This window comes from Bison bison, unplaced genomic scaffold, assembly GCF_000754665.1.
Source record: "Bison bison bison isolate TAMUID 2011002044 unplaced genomic scaffold, Bison_UMD1.0 scf7180017864139, whole genome shotgun sequence".
NCBI classification, from domain to species: domain Eukaryota; kingdom Metazoa; phylum Chordata; class Mammalia; order Artiodactyla; family Bovidae; genus Bison; species Bison bison.
This window is the reverse complement of record NW_011494711.1, coordinates 7,081,770-7,100,349: the sequence shown is the minus strand read 5'-3', so window position 1 is coordinate 7,100,349 and position 18,580 is coordinate 7,081,770.

The window sequence follows — 18,580 nt, the reverse complement described above, 5'->3', positions numbered from 1 at the left end:
TCCTCCTCCTGCCCCCAATCCCTTCCAGCATCAGAGTCTTTTCCAATGAGTCAACTCTTCGCATGAGGTGGCCAAAGTACTGGAGTTTCGGCTTCAGCATCATTCCTTCCAAAGAAATCCCAGGGCTGATCTCCTTCAGGATGGACTGGTTGGACCTCCTTGCAGTCCAAGGGACTCTCAAGAGTCTTCTCCAACACCACAGTTCAAAAGCATCAATTCTTTGGTGCTCAGCTTTCTTCACAGTCCAACCCTCTTGGCCATAAAAAGAATACTAACTAAAAAAAGTCAGTCCTTTACTTATGCTAAGTAAAAGAAGCCAGTTGTAAAGGACTGTATATGATTTCATTTATATGAAATATCCAGTATTGTCAAATCTATAGAGGCAAAAAGTGGATTAGTGGTTGCCTACCACTCCAGTACTCTTGCCTGGCAAATTCCATGGATGGAGGAGCCTGGTAGGCTGTGTTCCATGGGGTCGCTAGGAGTCTGACAGGACTGAGCGACTTCACTTTCCCTTTTCGCTTTCATCCATTGGAGAAGGAAATGGCAACCCACTCCAGTGTTCTTGCCTGGAGAATCCCAGGGATGGCAGAGCCTGGTGGGCTGCTGTCTCTGGAGTCGCACAGAGTCGAACACGACTGAAGCAACTTAGCAACAGCAGCAGCAGCAGCAGGGTAAGGGTATGGGGTGGGAAGATTGAGGGGTAATAGCTAAAGAGGACAAGGTTTCTTTTTGGGGCAGTGAAAATATTCTAAAATTGTTTCTGATAATGATTGTGTATATCTGTGATATATGAAAAAACACTGAATTATGCTTCACTTTAAATTGGTGAACTGTATGTGACTGTATTTTAATAAAACTGTTACCAAAAATTTTAGATGTTCAATGTGGAAAGGTCAGGTCACCACTTTTGTTCAGAAAGTGACAATGGTAATGTCTTGAAAATTAGTCTAACTAAGGCAAAAATCTAGAAAACCAAGGTGAGGAGAATCTGCACTTTCCTGAGATTGCACTTAAGAAGGAAAGGAAATACACAAATATCAGTAAAAATTACTTTATTGCCCATGAACTTAGCAACAGAAAACAGGTCAGTGATTTTGGTGCTTATTTACAGTTAGTTTAGCTGAATGTATATCACATGACTCTTAAGCTAGAAAACAAGATGTTCTCAGAAGTTTGGAAACATGATATCTCTCTCATAACTATGGTCAAAACCAGATTGTCATAGGTGTGAACACTAAGAGACATCTTCTTGGTAATGCATTTAGACTCTTTTCCAACATAGCTAAAAAACTAGCATAAAATACTGAAGCTTATTTTTTTCAGTATTATGACTTGCTGTGGATAGGTCAAATCATAAGCCTTGTATTTTTTTTGAAAGCAATATAAAAATAAACATGAGTTCTGCTTTGAAAATGATAGCATTTTAACTTTGATTCATTGATGTATGTTATGAAATTAATATGAAGTTTTAGGAAGTCTTTTTATAAGATCTTGGTGTGAGTTTTCACATCCAACTGTGTGATGTAGGTTTGCTATTTAAAAATAAATGTGTAAAATGAAAATCAATTTACCTATCATTTGGAGGACCTAAGTAGATATGAAAAAAGCAACTTTTTTTAGGAGCTTGAGGAACTTGAAGTCTATAACAAGATTTCTTGATCTATGAGGAATAGTCTCTTTCAAGGGATCTGAACCAAAAAAAAAAAAATTTAAGGCTCTTAGTGTATCATGTGTATGTGCCCCTAAAATCATTATCCAGTGCCAAAATTGTTTACTGCTTAATACAGAGTGCTTTATATCAGGAAGAGTTTTTTCCATAGAATAGAATTTGGATAATTTTTGGCTAATGAAGCAAAGAGAGATAAGAAGGCCCTCTTCAATGACAATGCAAAGAAATGTAATGACAATGCAAAGAGGAAAACAATGGAATGGAAAAGACCAGAGATCTCTTCAAGAAAATTGGAGATATCAAAGGAACATTTCATGCAAGGATGGGATGATAAAGGACAGAAACAGTAAGACTTAACAGAGGCAGAAGAGATTAAGAAAAGGTGGTAAGAATACACAGAAGAACTGGTCTTAATGATCTGGATAATCACGATGGTGTGGTCACTCATCTCGAGCCAGACATCCTGGAGTATGAAGTCAAGTGGGCCTTAAGAAGCATTACTACCAATAAAACTAGTGGAAGTGATGGAGTTCCAGCTAAGCTCTTTAAAACACTAAAAGATGATAGTGTTAAAGTGCTATACTTAGTCAGTCAGTTCAGTTGCTCAGTCGTGTCTGACTCTGTGCCACCCAAGGACTGCAGCACACCAGGCTTCTCAAACTCATGTCCATCATATTGGTGATGTCATCCAACCATCTCATCCTCTGTCGTCCCCTTCTCCTCCCACCTTCAATCTATCCCATCATCAGGGTCTTTTCAAATGAGTTAGTTCTTTGCATCAGGTGGCCAAAGTATTGGAGTTTGTTTCAGCATCAGTCCTTCCAATGAATATTCAGGATTGATTTCCTTTAGGATGAACTGGTTGGATCTCCTTGCTGTTCAAGGGACTCTCAAGAGTCTTCTCCAACACTACAGATCAAAAGCATCAATTCTTTGGTGCTCAGCTTTCTTCAAAATCCAACTCTCACATCCTTACATGACCACTGGAAAAACCATAGCTTTTACTAGATGGACCTTTGTTTGTAAAGTAATGTCTCTGCTTTTTAATCTGCTATCTAGGTTGGTCATAGCTTTTCTTCCAAGGAGCATGTATCTTTTAATTTCATGGCTGCAGTCACCATCTGTAGCGATTTTGGAGCCCCCCAAAATAAAGTCTCTCACTGTTTCCACTGTTTGCCCATCTATTTGCCATGAAGTGATGGGACCATATGCCGTGATCTTAGTTTTCTGAATGTTGAGTTAAGCCAACTTTTTCACTCTTCTCTTTCACTTTCATCAAGAGGCTCTTTAGTTCTTCTTTGCTTTCTGCCATAAGGGTGGTGTCATCTGCATATCTGAGGTTATTGATATTTCTCCATGCAATCTTGATTCCAGCTTGTGCTTCATCCAGCCCGGCATTTCTCATTATATACTTTGCATATAAGTTAAATAAGCAGGGTGACAATATACAGCCTTGACGTACTTCTCTTCCTATTTGGAACCAGTCTGTTGTTCCATGTCCAGTTCTAACTATTGCTTCTTGACCTGCATATAGACTTCTCCAGAGGCAGGTCAGATGGTCTGGTATTCCCATCTCTTTAAGAATTTTACAGTTTTTTGTTATCACTGTACTCAATATGTCAGCAAATTTGGAAAATCCAGCAGTGGCCACAGGACTGGAAAAGGTGGATTTTCATCCCAATTCCAAAGAAGGGCAATGGTAAAAAATGTTCAAACTACCAGACAATTGTGCTCACCTCCCATGCTAGCAAGTTAATGCTCAAAATCCTTCAAGTTAGGCTTCAGCAGTACCTGAATCAAGAACGTCTAGATGTAAAAGCCATTGCCAACATTCACTGGATCAGAGAGAAGCAAGGGAATTCCAGGAAAACAGTCAACTCAACTTCTGTTTCATTGACTGTTTGAATGCCTTTGTGTAGATCACAACAAACTGGAAAATTCTTAAAGAGACGGGAATACCAGATCATCTTACCTGTCTCCTGAGAAACCTGTACTTGGGTCAAGAAGCAACAGTTAGAAACTTTCATGGAACAACTGACTGGTTCAAAATTGGGAAAGGAGGCGACAAGGCTGATTATTGTCACTTTGCTTATCTAACCTATATGCAGAATACATCATGCAAAATGCCAAGCTGGATGAGTTACAAGCTGGAATCAAGATTGCAGGGGAAAATATCAACAACCTCAGATATGCAGATGATACCACTCTAATGGCAGAAAGGGAAGAGGAACTAAAGAGTTTCTTGATGAGGGTGAAGGAGGAGATTTAAGCTGGCTTAAAACTCAACATTAAAAAAAACTGAAATCATGGCATCCAGTCCCATTATTTTATGGCAAACAAAAGGGGGAAAAGTGGAAGGAACAACAGATTTTCTCTTCTTGGGCTCCAAAATCACTTCGGACAGTGACTGCAGCCATGAAATTACAAGACACTTGCTTCTTGGAAGGAAAGTGAAAGTGAAAGTCACTCAGTCGTATCCAACTCTTTGCTACCCCATAGACTATACAGTCCATGGTATTCTCCAGGCTAGAATACTGGAGTGGGTAGCCTTTCCCTTCTCCAGGGGATCTTCCCAACCCAGGGATCGAACCCAGGTCTCCTGCATTTCAGGCAGATTCTTTACCAGCTGAGCCACAAGGGAAGCCCAAGAACACTGGAGTGGGTAGCCTGTCCCTTCTCCAGGGGATCTTCCCGACCCAGGAATTGAACCAGGGTCTCCCGCATTGCAGGCAGATTCTTTACCAATTGACCTATCAAGTCTATGACAAACCTAGACAGCATATTAAAAAGTAAAGACATCACTTTGCCGGCAATGGTCCGTATAGTTAAAACTATGGCTTTTCCAATAGTCATGTATGGATGTGCTAGAGAAGACTCTTGAGAGTTCCTTGGACAGCAAGGCGATCAAGCCAGTCAGTCCTAAAGGAAATCAACCCTGAATAATCATTGAAAGGATTGATGCTGAAACTGAAGCTCCAATACTTTGGCCACCTGATGCAATGAGCCGACTCATTGGAAAAGACCCTGATTCTGGGAAAGATTGAAGGCAAAAAGGGAAGAGGACAGCAGAGGATGAGATGGTTGGATGACATCACCGATTCAATGGATATGAACTTGGGCAAACTCTGGGAAATGGTGAGGGACAGGGAGGCCTCAGTCCATGGGATCGCAAAGAGTCAGACACTACTTAGTGACTGAACAATGACAATGAAGTCCAGGAATTATTTTCATTGAGAACACTGGTGTGATGCATGATTAAACGTAAAATATTATAAAGAATTTTGCAAAAAAAAAGCCTGGAAATTCCTATATCCTGGCAACTCACCTCTATTTTATGAATAAAGTTACTACTTTAATGTCTTTTAACTGACTTCGTACAGAATATGTTCATGGCAATTACTTGGAGAGACAAATTGGTACCTGAAATTAGGATTTGACAGTGCATGTGTGCTGAGTCACTTCAGTCATTTCTGACTCTTTCTGACCCTACCCCGGGCTCCTCTGTCCATGGGATTCTCCAGGCAAGAATACTAGAGTAGGTTGCCATGCCCTCCTGCAGGGGATCTTCCAGACCCACGGATCAAACTCACATCTACTCTGCAGGCAGATTCTTTACTGCTGAGCCAGTTGTGAAGCCCAGATTTAAAAGGAGGGCTGAGCAAACTGTGAAATTTGTGTTCTACTGTAGTATCCACACAGACTTTCTGATTCCCTTTCCCTCCTTTTATTGCTCAGGCTTCCCTGGTGGCTCAGCAGTAAAGAATCCACCTGCCAATGCAGGAAACATGGGTTCAATCCCTGGCTTGGGAAGATCCCCTGGAGAAGTGAATAGCAGCCCACTCTCCAGTATTCTTGCCTGGGAAATCCCACCGACGGAGGAGCCTGAGATCTATAATCCACGGGGTCAAAAAGAGTTTGACACAACTTAGCAACTAAACACCACCACCACCATGGTTCATGGCCTGCACCTCCTTTATCTCACATCCAGTTTAGATTTCGTGCTCTGTTCTGGAGGAGAACTGCTGATAAATGAATTCACATTAAGATGCCAGTGACCTAAAGTTTTCTATCCAGAAATCTTTGTATTTTTTAAAAAGCAGTCCCATGGAAAAAATAAAACTTCAAACTTATATGGGGAACAAATTTCAGGTAAAATCTTGGTACATAAGGTCTGCTTAAGAAGTTAATTAGTTCATTACATAATAAAAGAATCATGATTAAGCAATAAACCTAACTATTAAATGTTTATCTTGACAAAGCTGTTAAGCAATTAAATAAGAAAATACTATCAGCCTAGAAATAAAGATAGCACAGAGATACGGTTAAAAGTAAAAAGAAGTTATCATGGTATATTTCCAACACTTTTTCCGCTTAGCAATCAAGAACAGAGTAAAAACAGGGAACACAGCACTAAGTGATATGAGTTTCTTCCCATTTATTCATTAGGAAGAGAAGAGAAGACAAAGTTGAATTTCTCATGAAAATCAGTTGAATCACAAGGAGTGGATATGAAGAGAATATAAATTAGGTTAGTGACTTGTGTTTTCCAATCTAGTATGTGAAATGCTTTCACATTCTGGTCTTATTTTGAATGTCCACAATTACCAAAATGTTTTAACATCTTTTCACATACTTATGAGTTGATTTAGATTCATCTTGGTGAACTTTCTTGCTCTTTCTCTGGGTCATCTTTCTATTGGAGCATTTTTGCTTCTCCTGTCTAGTCACAGGAATTCTTTACACATTTTGAATTAATCCCTTTTTGGTTATATGTGTTGACATTATCTTCTCCCAGTCTGTCTTTTCACTCTCCTAGTAGTGTCTTTTAACGAACGAAAGTTTTAAATTTGAATGTACTTGGTTCGTTATCTTTTATATATTTCTCTGTTTTAAGAAATCTCTTCCCACTATAATGGTATAAAGATATTATCCAATATTGTCTTCTAAAATTTTTATTGTATTGCTTTTCTATGAGGTCTGTAAACCATCTTTTTTGTGTGTGTGATGAGAGGTAGGGGGTGTAATTTCATCTCCCTCCCTCTTTGATAAAATCAGGTATCAAATGTCCATATTTGGGCTCTCAGTTCTGCCCACTGGCCTTTTTGCCTGTTGCTGTGCAAATACTACACCATTCTAAATACTATAACTTTATAAATCGTTTTATAGCTGGTAGGCTAAAATGCTCCACTTTATTCATCTTCTTCAAGAGGGCTTTGGTTAATACCTATCTTTGCTCTTCCAATTTAAAATTTAGGATTAGTTTGCTCAAATTCAACAAAAAAAAGGGTCCTGGAAATACTGACTGGAATTTTACTAAATCCACAGATCAGTCTTAGGAGAAGAGACATCACTACAATAATGGGTCTTTTATTAATTAGCATAGCTTCTCTCTAATAGTTAAGGGTTTTTTCTAATAAAGTTTATAAATTTATCTTATAGATTTTTTGTGAACTATTTATTTTTTGCTGTGCTGGGTCTCTGTTGCTGTTTGTGGGCTTTCTCTAGTTGAGGCAAACAGGGGCTGCTCTCTAGCTGTGGTGCGTGAGCTACTTCATTGCAATGGTTTCTCTTGTTGCGGCCCTCAGGCTCTAGGGCATGTGGGCTCAGGAGTTGTGGCACACCAGCTTAGTTGCTCCACTGCACGTAGAATCTTCCTGGACCAGGGAGCAAACCTATGTCCCCTGCATTGGCAGGCAGATTCTTAACCACTGGACCACCAGGGAAGTCCTATCTTACAGATTTTTATTAATAACTGTAATATTTATTGCTAGGTACTTAATATTTTTGATGCTGTTATTGTGATTTTTAAAAAAAAATTCTACAAAATATAATCTATTTATATTTTTATTCAGAAACAAAGAGCACATTAATGATCACAACATAAGTAACTCTTTTAAGATTTAACTAGTTCTCTTGTTTTGTTGTTACTATACAGTTGCTAAGTGTCTGACTCTTTTGGGACCCCATGTGTAGTCCACCAGGTTCTTCTGTCCATGGGATTCTCCAGGCAAGAATACTGGAGTGGGTTGCCATTTCCTTATCCAAGGGATCTTCCTGACCCCGGGATCAAACCAATGTCTCCTGTATTGCAGGTGGATTCTTTGCTGCTGAGCCACCTGGGAAGCCCCAGTCACTTAGTTTTAATACAAAGTAAAATCATGTCTATTATTTTTTTTTTTAAAAACTAGTGTTTAAATAATCCTACCAGTGATTCTTTCTCTGAGCAACATTATATATATATGTGGATATATTATACCAAACCTAAGATGTATACATACATAAAATGAACTTTTAAGAATTCATTTTGAACCATTTGTTTATGGTTTATACAAATGCAATGTACTGATATTGATGTATTCAGCTGTGTGCCATATTTTGAAATTATTTTTAGTAATTCATAGATTACTATAAGTTCTATTATTCTGGAACAATCATATTACTTGCAAAATGGACTTTTCGTTTCTTCCTTTTCATCTCTATTCCTTTTCTTTATGCTCTTCTGTGTTGTCTAGGATACTCAGTATACTACTGAATGAAATAGCTATTGTGGATATCCTTGCCTTTGCCTGATATCAAGAGTAAGCTTTCATTGTTCCAGAAATAAAATTTTGATATTTTATTTTATTTACATCCTTTATCAAATTTAGAAAGTCCTTTTTTAGTTTTCTTAGAGTGTGATCACAAATAAATGTTCAATCAAATACAGTTTCTGCATTTATGAAGATAACCGTATGATTTTTTTCTCCTTTAAACTGTTAAAGTGGTAAATTAAACCATGTATTCCTGAAGTTAAACCCAATTTTGTGAAGAATCATTATCTTTTTTACCTGGATTTGATTTGCTAATAGCCTTACGATTTTTGCATTCCAATTCATGAACGATAATGACTAGTAAATTTTCTGCCTTACACTGCCTTTTAAGTTTTCTACATAGATTTGCTCTTTTGGCTTCTTTGGCTAAAGCTTAGGACATTGATTTAAAACTTTTCTTCTTTTCAAATATAAACATTCAACATCACCGATTAGGCCAAGGTGGTTAACAATGTTCATAATCAGTATGTCTTTGCTGATTTTTTTTCCAATTGCCTTATCAGTTTGAGAGATCTGTGTTAAAATCTCCAGCTATAATTATGGATTTGTCTATTTCTCCCTTTGATTTTTTTCAACTTTTATTTATGAATTACACATGTTATATTTTTTGATATTATTCCTGTTCTTTATATTTTTAACTCTTTTTTTCTTTCTATTCTTCAGATTGAACAATTTCCATTTTCCTGTCTCCTAGTTCTTTAATTCTTTCCCCATCATTTCCATTTTGCTTTAGGTTGACCCAGTGAAATTTTAATCTCACATGTTGAATTCTTCAGTCCAGAATTTCTATTCTATTTATTTTTATAGTTTCTATTTCTCTGCTGAGATTTCTTATCCTTTCATTCCAGTGACATCTTCCTTTACCTCATGAGCATAGTACAATAGCTGCTTCAAAGTCTTTGGAATTTCCAACATGTGGGTCATCTGGGATATCTGATTATCTTTTCTCTTACATTTCTTTGATACTTTGAATGTCAAGACAATTTGGATTGTATCCTGGGGATTGTCAGTGTTACACCGTGCAATTCAAGACTCTAGATTCTTTCATATTTCTCCAGAGTGTGCTAAGGTTTTGTTATAGCAGGATACTAATGGGTTAGACTTAAACGACAAGCTCTTTCTTGCATGGAGTGGCTGGAGTCTCAAATCTCAGTTCAGATCTTCTCTTTTAGGGAACTGCTTGCAGTCTGCCGTATGTAGCTGTTGTTCCGAGGTCAGCCTTGAGCAGAGTTTATACACAGGCATTTGGGGTCCCCTCCTTAGGCTCTCTCTTTTATGGGATTTTTGTCTCACTTACTGAGCTGTCTCACTTCAGGGAATAGAACCCCGGGTGACAGTACCCTGGGTTCTGTTCCCTGGGTGCTCAGGACAGAAGGCTGACTTTCTGTGAGAAAGTTCTGTGAAAGCTGCTCAGAGCATGCTTTATCTGCAGTTGCCCCTGGAGCCAAGCTATTAAAAAGCAAAAAATTTACCCCAGGTTAGTCTTGTTTTCCAAATTTTAATTTTTCTCTCAAATTTGCTGCCTTTTGTTCATTCTGCAGAGCTCTCAGTAGCTAGTTTTTATATTCTGTTATTTGGTTGGAGTTTCAGTCTATTAGGAGTTTATTCCTCAGTGCTGGGAGAGAAACTTTTCCACGTCTTAAGTTACCAAATCATGTTTTAGGAAGAAATGTTAGGCAAAGCGACTCAAAATTTAGTGATGGCTGACATAGTAAAATATGCCCTGGCACCCCACTACAAATTTATTGATGAGGGTTAATAGGGCTTTTGCCCTCCATTGTAGCAATGCCACAGCTGGCCAACCCACCCACTGTCTTTTTAGGGTTGTTCCTAAAGGCAAGGACAACTGTGAATAAACTGGGGCTGGTTTTGTCCTAAGCCTTTCAGATGTCCTTCACAACACAGTTTATTGCAAATCACTGACTTTCAGTATGGAGAACTAATTTCTTAGAGACAGCCCAGAAACTCTGGCTTTTTCATGGTCATCATGGTCACTGGTGGATTTATAATGTTTCAGCAACAATCTCCCAGAGCAGACATCACTTTATTAGCGCTTTCTAGGTGGCAGAGTTCATTTACCTCAGAGACCCTTCAAAAGCACTCATCGCTGTATTTTTGTTTTGAAGGATGGAAGGGTGAATTGCCTGAAGGCTGTACAAATCACTGTGGTTAATGTGTGGTAGGCTGACCCAGGCCCCTAGGAGGACAAATCGCATGTTCGAAAACATCTAATGATACACTGTATATAGGATGTTGGACATATATTTAAATATAAAACTTGTCAAAAATATTATTTTTTTCATTCTTCTCATGTTTACAAATGAAATCATCTCAGTGAAATTTGGCAGGTCTGAAAATGTTCGAAGATCCTTAAACTGGCCTATACATCTTGTAATGACAGCTATGGGAAGAGAGAATGCTCATGACTGTAAGAAAAAGTTGTGTCCTTTAGATCTCAAATGTTGTTTTCTTTTCAACAGGTAGCTTCATGTCATGTTTAAATATTTTAAAGGAGTGTTTCTCAAAATGTGGCCCAATAACCTCTTGCATTAAAATCTCCTATGGTGTTGCTAAAAATGAGAATTCCTAACCTTACTTTAGCTCTAGAGAATGAAAATCATGAGTAAGGAGGGCAGGAGAGATGGGCCCTTCAATTTGCATATTTGTCAAGCTTCCCAGGTGAATCTCATGCATCTGAAAGAGAACAACTACATTAGATTCTTAGAAGGATATTCTTCAGCATAACCATGCCAGTAAAATGACGTAACACATTCTGAGAATTTTTTCTTTTTATCTGGTACATTCACTGTGTATCTCCTAACTACAGGAAGCCATGCTAGGTGCTGGTGGGATGAGAAGATGGATAAAGCATAGTTCCTTTCCTGCTAAGGGAAGAGCAGAGAGCCCAGAATAGCTTGATTGGGGAAAAAAGTGCTGAATGTTCTAACTGAAATGTGATTTGTAATGAATATGTCTCATCTTAATGAATTTTTCAAGTTGTCTGGATTATATATAAAATAGAAATCAAATTAATGAGGGACTACACTATAGATCCATCTCCGAGACTGCTATAAAATCTGAGACCCACAAAAAGAATGGAATTCCAAAAGGTATTTCTTCTCGTTCAAAGACTAATGTATTGTAAACTATATTAATATATATATATATACTTTTTCATATTATTTTACATTAGAGGTTTCAAAAGGTATTTTTAAAAGATTTTGATGTGCATCATTTGTAAAGGCTTTATTGAATATGTTACAATATTGTTTCTGTTTTATGTTTTGGTTTTTTGGTTGCAAGGCATGTGGGGTCTTAGCTCCCTGGCCAGGGATCAAACATACACCCCTTACATTGGAAGGTGAAGTTTTAACCACTGGACTGCCAGGGAAGTCCCATTTAAAAGGTATTTTAAAACAAGTTTCCTCAGTGTCTCAGCCAGGTTCTAAGAAGCAGAGCCTGAGACAGAGATTCATTCAACTGGTTGATTGAGAAAATGCTCTCCTGAGACACTATAAAGCAGTGAGGGTAGTAGGAGAGGACAGGAGAAGAAGTCACACAAACATGTAGCTCGGGAAGAGGTCTAGCCCCAGCCTCTCCTGCCCCTCCATGAAGTACTCGAGCAAAAGTGCGTGTGGGGCACAGCGGCCTTCTGCACACCTGCATAGCTACTGATGACCAGGAGCCACCACAGCAGCCTCCCAGGCCTCTTCATCATCTACTGTCAGCCAAGGGCAAGCCTTCCCCAAAAGGTGCAGCTGTGAGCTGCTGCTGCTGCTAAGTTGCTTCAGTCTTGTCCCACTCTGTGCAACCCCATAGTCGGCAGCCCACCAGGCTCCCCCGTCCCTGAGATTCTCCAGGCAAGAACACTGGAGTGGGTTGCCATTTCCTTCTCCAATGTGTGAAAGTGAAAAGTGAAAGTGAAGTCTTTCAGTCGTGTCCTACTCAGCGACCCCATGGACTGCAGCCTACCAGGCTCCTCCATCCATGGGATTTTCCAGGTAAGAGTACTGGAGTGGGGTGCCATTGCCTTCTCTGCAACTGTGAGCTAGTAGCAGCCAACATTTGAGTTGGCTAGGGATGGGTACACTGCCCAGTAAGGAGATCAGGGAGGATACCAAAAGCATATGTCTTACTCCCTCAATGCCTGAAATGATTCTTCCTCTATGCTACACTGATTCTGCTATTCAGGCTCTGCAGTCAGACTGCCTGGGTTGAAAGCTCATCTTTTATTTTCCATCTTACAGTAGCCTCTTTGTGCCTCAGTATTCTCATCTTCGAGCTTCTCTGATGGCTTGGACAGTAAAGAATCCGTCTTTACCAAGACGGTAAAGAGTCCTGTTACCTGCAGGAGACATTGGTTTAATCCCTGGGTCAGGAAGATCCCTTGGAAAAGGAAATTGCAACCCACTCCAGTATGTCATGCCTGGAGAATGCCATGGACAGAGGTAGCCTGGTGGGCTACAGTCCATAGGGTCGCAAAGAGTCAGACATTACTGGGTGACTAAGCTTGCATGCACGCATTCCCATCTTTAAAATGCAATTTATAAAGTGAACTACTAGAAGACTGAGAGGAGATAATAGATAACCCTCACCAAGTATTCTGCACAGTGCCTGGCATACAGTAAGCATGCAATATATTTTAGCAACACTAGATATTATTTTCATTCCAGGTTGTTAAGACCCTTAAGGTAATTCATGAAAAAATATTTTGTTTTCATGGTCCTGTATGTACAGCTGGGAAGCCATCTTAACCTTTAACTTGGCTGAGTCCTATCTGAAAGATTATTATGAAAAAAATATTAACACCTCATGAATGTCATATAAAAACAATGTCAACTACAAGATTACAGTGGAGTACTTAGGAACCATATTTTCCTTTCTTTGGCTCTAACTCAATATCACAACATGATTTATACTTACAGATAGACTAGGTGTATATAGTCCATAAATTAAAAAATTGGTATCTAGAGACTAGATAATGAAAGAGATGCATTTCTCATTTGTCTTTGTTTAAACCTCTAGATCTTTTTATGAACACAAAAGTCATGAACATTTTAATGGGGGCACAAATAGGGAACACATGTGATGAGTGTTAGAGTGGTAAAATCATTCATTTGTTACACGTAGGGTTTCATTTTGATATTTCTCTAATAAGTGAAATGCCAGGTTCTGCTAATGTGCTAATGAATCTGGGGAAAAAAAGGTTATTTCATATTAAGTGGAATATGGAAGATTTTACTCTTATGACTAAAGGTTAGTCCTAAAATAATAATTTGATAGTAGATTAAGACTACCATACAGGGTATTTAAAAGAATAGATCAATTTATTTGATTTTGTGTGATAATAGTTTCAGCACCTAAGTTTTGACTCTTAGACCATGGGGATGTTTTTGGAAGAACATTGTCCTCTATTTTCTCCTAACAGCTCATTGTGGATAGATTATTTACAACTTGATTTTAATTTTCTTTGGAACCACTTAACTTTGAGCTTGAGGTTTTAAAAAGTATATTGTGAATTCCCTGGTGGTCCAGTGGTTAGAACTCAGCACTTTCTCTAAGAGGGCCTGGGTTCAATGCCTGGATGGGACCAATAAATTAAAAAATAGATAAAAGTATCTCAACTTTATTGTCCACAGTATTAAGTGTATTTTGTCAAATTAGGCTCATTGTCTTAAATGTATCTCTTATAAACTACAAAGAAATCTTACCCACTTGTAATATATAAATATTTAGTTAAGAGGTGTATAATCACTTTGTTGATCTCCTTCATGGTTTTATATGCTATTTATTTTTTAAAATGAAGATTATAATGCTTGATTTTACTGATTTTTTATAGGCAAATGAAATAATGCAAGACTGTTGAAAAATAATTCCAAATACATATGAACTACAGTTTATGACCTCTGATCATATTCCTTCTTAACACCTATCTTTCTTTAGTTACTTTAGTTTAGTTAGTTTCTTTCTTTAGCCCTACTCATTTGGCTGGTTTTCAGAAAGCAGACCTCTTTTAGTTTATCATTCTATCACTCTGGAGATTGCTTTCTGGATATTTTCAAGTCATTATTTTCATGAAGTACCATATAATTAGAACCATAAAATGTATTTCCACAGCTTTTAGAGTACAGTTTTATTTAAAAAAAAAAAGTAAGTAAATGTTTTTCCACATTCTTTCTTTTTTTTTGGCCTCACTGTGCGGCTTATGAGATATTAGTTCCCTGACCAAGGATCGCACCGGTGCCCCTTGCAGTGGAAGCAGAGTCCTAACCACTAGACAATCATGGAATTCCCTTCTTATTTCTAAATGTATTCTCTATTTAAAAATCTTAAATACATTAAAAAGTGGAGGGTTATCCACCACTACTAAATTTGCTTGTCATGTAAGCTCAGCAACGTCACTTGCTATTTAGGAAGCTTCTATTTATTATTCAACTTATTAAATAAAGCAATTTAGCCTACTAGAGCGATAGAAATAGTAAAATTTTTTGAGGAGGGAGCTTCAAAGAATTCCTCAGTCAATTCTTGCCACTGTTCTTTTCCTATAGCGATTGTACTGGTATCTCTCGAATGGAGACCTACGCTTGGATGTGCCCTCCTATATTATACTGACCCTATGATAATTACAACGTCTTTCCTTATTTTTCTAAGTTGGGCCCATTATCTTTATAGAATTCCCTTTTACTTCTAGTCCAATGACTTCAACTACTGAGATAATATACATTGTTTTAAATGTGCTAGTTCACACCTACATTCATACATTTGCCCTGCATTTCCCTCTCATATTAAGTGGGGGGCTTGATGACCCAGGCTGACTTAATATATGAGGGTAACAGAATTTGATGTCCAGGAAGATCTGAAACACAGAACAGTCAGCAAAGCTGGAGTAAGCCTGGCGGAGAGTTGAACTGGCATGAGTGTTGAATTTGCTTGTTGCTAACTGTAGGGGTAGTTAGACGGGACACAGCAGAGAATGCTGGGAATGAGACATACATAGGAATTAGAGACACTGAGTGCTGCAAGCGGGTTCACAAAAGAAAGTAGGAGGGAGACGCCAAGAAAGATTCCTCAAGGGGCTTAAGGATTGCCACAGGGCTTCTAGCAGGGTATCTGAGGCCCCGTGGGTGGAATCGAGACATTCCGGAGACTGATACTATTCAGGTGCATTTGTTCAGCCAACAGTTGTCTGCACATCTGTGGAGCCAGGCTCAGGTAATTCTGGATTGGCCAAAAAATTCATTTGGGTTGTACCACTGCATCATATACAAAAACCCGAATGAGCTTTTGGGCCAACCCATTATAATGACTACTAAGGTGTCGCTCTTAGCACATTACGGAGGTATTATTTGATATTACTATATCTTTTTTGGTAGCAAACAAAAGAGTGTTTTTAGGACACCTTGTCTCTATGGTTAATCTAAGATCTATAAAATATCTTTTTAAAAACATGAATATATTTGTGGACAACATGATGAATCCCTGCAACAAATGTGGTTTCTTGTTCTTTATATAAATCTTTGAAATGTCCTTGAATTGACAATTGCCCTTGACTAGAAAGAACAGATTTTGACTAAAGTAAGAACAAGATAAGACTTTTGGGAAAAAGTAACCAAGCTGCATGCACACTGAGTTAGAAGGTATGCATTAATTGTGCCCAAGAAAGGGATAGAATTTTGAGGTTGGTTTGAAGCCATAATTGTGAAGTTGGTTTCCTAAAACTATTGGTTCATGCTCAATATCTTCAAGAATTATTGAAAACCGAAAATGAAAATATAATCCTACCTGATATATCTCTGCTTGGAATATTTCACTTCAAAGACTGCAGTGTTTGTAGAAAGGATAAAAAAAGGGAACCCAAACTTGACAGGAGACAAAGGCAGTTTTATTAAAGAAAAAAATTTCTTCTTTATTTTAGAAAAAGAAAGATTTAAAAATATAGGAGCTTAGGAGCATATAATAATAAATTTAGAATAAATTCTGTATACTAAAATTAGGCTGGGCTTTCGAATCTGCCTGCAATGCAGGAGCCACCGGAGATGCAGGTTCAATCCCTAGGTTGGGAAGATCCCGGGAGGAGGGCATGGCAACCCACTCCAGTATTCTTGCCTGGAGAACCCCATGGACACAGGAACCTGGCGGGCGACAGTCCATGGGACTGCAAAGAGTTGGACACTACTGAAATGACTTAGCACGCATGCATTAAAATTAGGTTGCACCCTTTAAAGCTAAAAGAGGTATATCTTAGAATAACTAAAAATGACTACTCCATAGCATGCATAAACTGTGGCTGTATATTGCCTGAAAGCAACGTTTTAAATTTCAAATGTGTGTTGAGCTTTTATCTGTCTTTTGTGCTCAGTCCAAATAACTGCTCTTCTGACTGTACCTCTGCAGAGATTCATGGAGTTATGGTCATTGTGGGCATAACAAACATGGTTAAATGACTGGCACAAATGAAATTATGTATTAATGAATACTATCTTTACAGTAAAACTAAAATGGGGATAATTTATTGTATTCTCCTGATGAAAAATAAGTAAATAATTTTTAAAAGCATATGCTGGTTTATTGACATTCATTGGCAAAATGAATTCGTCAACAAATACTTTTTATTAAACTCAATGTAGGATGTATACAAATTTGGTTTATTATAATGCGGTATTATTCATATGACTTTTTAAGATAGATAGAAACGGCAATGTTTGATTGGCCAACTGAGTCCCTGAAATTGGTTTCAACATTAGCTTCTGTATTTTGTAGTTAAGGCCAGTCCTGTTGCTAGGAAGTGAAGCAATGCTGCCACCTACTGTGCAGGGCTTGGTAACGACGATGATTAAGGGGAAAATAAATAATTCTCAAAGAGGGGAGACAGAGGAGCCTGGTAGGCTGCAGTCCATGGGGTTGCGAAGAGTCGGACACGACTGAGCGACTTCACTTTCACTTTTCACTTTCATGCATTGGAGAAGGAAATGGCAACCCACTCCAGTGTTCTTGCCTGGAGAATCCCAGGGACGGGGGAGCCTGGTGGACTGCCATCTGTGGGGTCGCACAGAGTCGGACACGACTGAAGCAACTTAGTAGTAGTAGTAGTAGTAGTAGTAGTAAGTGAATTATGAAGTAGAAATTAAGCTAATTTTTGGTGTAATTACATTATGTTGTTGTTTAGTTGCTAAGTCGTGTCTGACTCTTGCGACCTATGGGCTATATCCCACCAGGCTCCTCTGTCTGTGGGATTTCCCAGGCAAGAATGCTGGAGTGGGTTACCATTTCCTTCTTTCCAACCCAGGGATTGAACTGGTGTCTCCTACATTGGCAGGTGGATTATTTACCACTGAGCCACCAGGGAAGCACATAATTACATTATCAGTTCAGTTCAGTTCAGTCTCTCAGTCGTGTCCAACTCTTTGCGACCCCATGAATCGCAGCAGGCCAGGCCTCCCTGTCCATCACAAACTCCCGGAGTTCACTCAGACTCACGTCCATCGAGTCAGTGATGCCATCCAGCCATCTCATCCTCTGTCGTCCCCTTCTCCTCCTGCCCCTAATCCCTCCCAGCATCAGAGTCTTTTCCAATGAATCAACTCTTTGCATGAGGTGGCCAAAGTACTGGAGTTTCAGCTTCAGCATCATTCCCTCCAAAGAAATCCCAGGGCTGATCTCCTTCAGAATGGACTGGTTGGATCTCCTTGCAGTCCAAGGGACTCTCAAGAGTCTTCTCCAACACCACAGTTCAAAAGCATCAATTCTTCGGTGCTCAGCTTTCTTCAGAGTCCAACTCTCACATCCATACATGACCACTGGAAAAACCATAGCCTTGACTAGACAGACCTTTGTTGGCAAAGTAATGTCTCTGCTTTTGAATATGCTCTCTAGGTTGGTCATAACTTTCCTTCCAAGGAGTAAGCGTCTTTTAATTTCATGGCTGCAATCATCATCTGCAGTGATTTTGGATCACTGCAAAATATAAAATAAAGTCTGACACTGTTTCCACTGTTTCCCCATCTATTTCCCATGAAGTGATGGGACCACATGCCATGATCTTCGTTTTCTGAATGTTGAGCTTTAAGCCAACTTTTTCACTCTCCACTTTCACTTTCATCAAGAGGCTGTTTGGGTTCCTCTTCACTTTCTGCCATAAGGGTGGTGTCATCTGCATATCTGAGGTTATTGATATTTCTCCCGGCAATCTTGATTCCAGCTTGTGTTTCTTCCAGTCCAGCGTTTCTCATGATGTACTCTGCATATAGGTTAAATAAACAGGGTGACAATATACAGCCTTGACGTACTCCTTTTCCTATTTGGAACCAGTCTGTTGTTC